Source organism: Takifugu flavidus, chromosome 19 (genome assembly GCF_003711565.1).
Source record: "Takifugu flavidus isolate HTHZ2018 chromosome 19, ASM371156v2, whole genome shotgun sequence".
Lineage (NCBI taxonomy): Eukaryota > Metazoa > Chordata > Actinopteri > Tetraodontiformes > Tetraodontidae > Takifugu > Takifugu flavidus.
The window spans coordinates 983,972-987,407 of record NC_079538.1 but is presented as its reverse complement, the minus strand read 5'-3'; the positions used below and the strand labels follow the sequence as shown (position 1 = coordinate 987,407).

Below are 3,436 nucleotides of genomic sequence, written 5' to 3'. Positions count from 1 at the left end.
GCTCTGCTGTCGCGCTGCCGAGCGCCACAGGCACTGCCGCGGTGACGTCAGGCGGATGGGCGGACCTTAGTGGCGCGCCGCAGCCAATCACGATGCGCAGAAGAGCGAGCACGTGTATGGAAGCCCAGCGGGCCCAAGGAGGAGGGGCGTGGCTTACAGGTGAGACTGGTTCAAATAAAGAATGACGTCTTGTTGTTGTTTGACTGTTTATTTCACACGACGTAGAAAATACATATAAATATGCAACACATTTACTGTTGAACAGGCTTCTAAATTGCTTTGATCCCCGTGTTTTGAATCAGTGATGCAAGATAATCAATACAGATCTTAATGGCATGTCAGATAATATTCATGAGCAAAAGTTAAACTTAATAATAACATATATATATTTGCTGTATTGTAAGTGTTTGGACAGTTCTTAGACTATGGTTTGAAGAATTATTTGCATTTATTGATTAAGGCGCTTGACTGATTTCCTCCATTAAACACAGGTTGTCTGAGCTGTTTGTATGAGCCTAGAGCTGCCAGTCACGTGACCCCGAGGCCCCTGTCAGTGTCCCACCAAGTGGCCTAACTGAGCTAAGCAGGCCTCAATCATCAGTCTGGCTTCCATTCCTGGCTTCTTTCTCTTTTTCTCGTCTGTCAAGAGGCCATTCGCATTTTTCCGTTTTTAGAAAGTGCTGAGTAATCTTCAGAAGCATGAATAATTGAACAGCTTTTCACCAGGGTGGGGGATTTATTTATTTCATTTTTTGGAACGGCAACACAGATGCATTTAGGCCTGTATTATAAGATGCCAGCACAGTTTTCTTGTTTGTTTGTTTTTTAAATTGAATTACTATTAAAATGTAATGACTGTGGGGTGTTCACTGATCCTATCATGCCATCACGCTTAAATAAGGTCTAATTAATTTTAGGGCAATTCTGAAGTTTCAAACCAGCTGGATAAACAATAACATGGAGTAAACATGAGGGTTGAGTTGCTTAGTCATCTGTTCAGAGGAGTCCAGATATGCAGACACAACACACGTGCAGGGTGTTGGCTGACTGGGCAGCCTGTCTGTAAACAGTCTCCACAGACACACACACACCAACATGGTGATAGCCTCTGATGTTGCTGTAAATAGACTGGGCGACCATCTGCCCAAAGCAGAAGCGAGTGGACGCACGGGGGATGATTCTGCTCTGCTGCTGAGGGGACACGGGTCCAGCATAAATGGGTCAGTGAAGGTAATCACCCCCGATAGAAGGCAGGCATGTGTGGACAGAGCTGGAGGAGAGCAATTTTTAAAAAAAAATCTTTTAATGTTTTTCTTTCTGTCCGCCACTCAGCTGCCAGACGTGGTGTGTTCAAAACCTGGTTCCTTCACTGTTTTTTTTCTGTTTTTTTTTTTTAGTTTAATGGCGCCGCTAAGAGCACCTAAGTGAAGCTCCTTAGCATAAATATGCTGGAGATTTTAGGCTTCAAGAGCAGCTGCTGAGTGACGTCTCCTAGTAACAGGACAAACTAAACACAACATTATCCAGCACAGAGGCACCAACTGAGCCAGTGGGGGACTCTCCTTTGGTTGAGGAGGGGGCTCAGTGACACCTCTATCCACACGTGAGAGAGCAGAATCAGTTTCCTGTTGTTCTCAGTAGGCATCTGTGCATCTGCCGCCTTCGTGTGACTGCAGTTAACCACATGTCCCCATCCTGTGTGAGAACTAAACTTCTTTTTGGCTTTACCCTCCTGCCACTTTTTTCGACAACTAATCCTACAAAAACAAATTAAAACTAGAATTCAGGCGGCCAAGTCACTGAATTTCTTTTCTATCAACATGTTTAAATAATTAACTTTACAGAAAGAGTTTGCATTGGCTTCCGAACGATGGAAATTGGCTTTAGCGGGCAGCGAGAGCAAAAGGAATGATGCGTGGAAACGCCACCAGCCTGACCTCTAGTGGAAAAATGCGCTTGTTGCAGGTCAATAGAACTTGAGACCAACTACATTCATTTTGGCTGTGATCCATAAATATTGTTAGTTTTTTCTTCTTCCCGACCAGCAGTGGGTCACTGGACTCTTTATGGACTAAATAAGTAAATAATCAAGCTGTTTTCATTTTAAAAACTACCCTGCACAAATGAATTTCTTCAACGAACAAAATAACACGTATAACTACCACAAAAACAAACATTTCACTGTACATGGTCCGTGTATAATAACTGTGCGTGTGACAATTACAGCTGATCTTTATCTTAGTAGGACGTCTATAGATGTTAGATGTTGGCAGACTGTCCACTTATTTTGTTTGAATGATAATGCAGACAGCTGATAGTTTCTTTTACATTTCACTGTTGCCATGACAACATGTATGAGTGAATTATTTAGCACCCAAATAGCAACTATCACTTCAGTAAATATAGAAACAATACAGTTGTAGGGTTTATTTTTCTTTCAACTTTCCATCTTGTGTTGAACTCTTGCGTCGGACTGTGGCGCCGTCCGGCCAACAGGGGGCGCCACACGGCTTCTTTCCTCATTCTCCACCTTTTTAGAGTGTGATTATTTTCCCAGACACGTCACAGGAAAACGCGTAAATGGGAATTTTAATCTCAATCTAAACGAGAAATGTCATGAGTAAATCAATTACACACAACTGCGAATGCAGGGGGAATTAATCTTCACCAGTGGTTTTCTTATTTTCCATTAATTAGCTGGCAGCTAAATGGTTTTTCCAGTTTTCCCACTAATTCATGAATCTGTGCTGCGGAAATACCATTACTGAGGAAAAAAGAGCGTATCAAATAAGCCTTCTGGAACCGTTAACAAAGGAATATTACACATAATATCTGCATCATCCATCCATCCATCATGCATCCATCATCATCCATCATGCATCCATCATGCATCCATCATCATCATCCATCCATCTTTCATCCATAATGCATTCATCATCCATCCATCCATCCATCCATAATGCATTCATCATCATCCATCCATCCATAATGCATTCATCATCATCCATCATCCATCCATCCATAATGCATTCATCATCATCCATCCATCATCATCCATCATGCATGCATCATGCATCCATCATCATCATCCATCCATCATCCATCATGCATCCATCATGCATCCATCATCATCATCCATCCATAATGCATCCATCCATCATCATCCATCATGCATCCATCATCATCATCCATCCATCCATCATCCATCCATCATGCATGCATGGATGGATGGATGCATGCATGCATCCATCCACCCGTCCATCATCCATCCATCCATCCATCCATCCATCCATCATCATCCATCATGCATGCATGGATGGATGGATGCATGCATGCATCCATCCACCCGTCCATCATCCATCCATAATGCATTCATCATCATGCATCCATCATGCATCCATCATCATCATCCATCCATCATCCATCCATCATCATC

General features: G+C 42.7%; 1 long non-coding RNA gene across 1 annotated transcript; it reads left to right on the top strand.

The window, feature by feature from the left end:
* The first annotated feature begins 21 nt into the window (after nucleotides 1-21).
* Nucleotides 22-858, top strand: LOC130516454 (uncharacterized). Its single transcript, XR_008947487.1, has 2 exons — nucleotides 22-159; nucleotides 492-858. It is a non-coding gene; the product is annotated as an uncharacterized LOC130516454 (long non-coding RNA).
* Nucleotides 859-3,436: the final 2,578 nt, after the last annotated feature.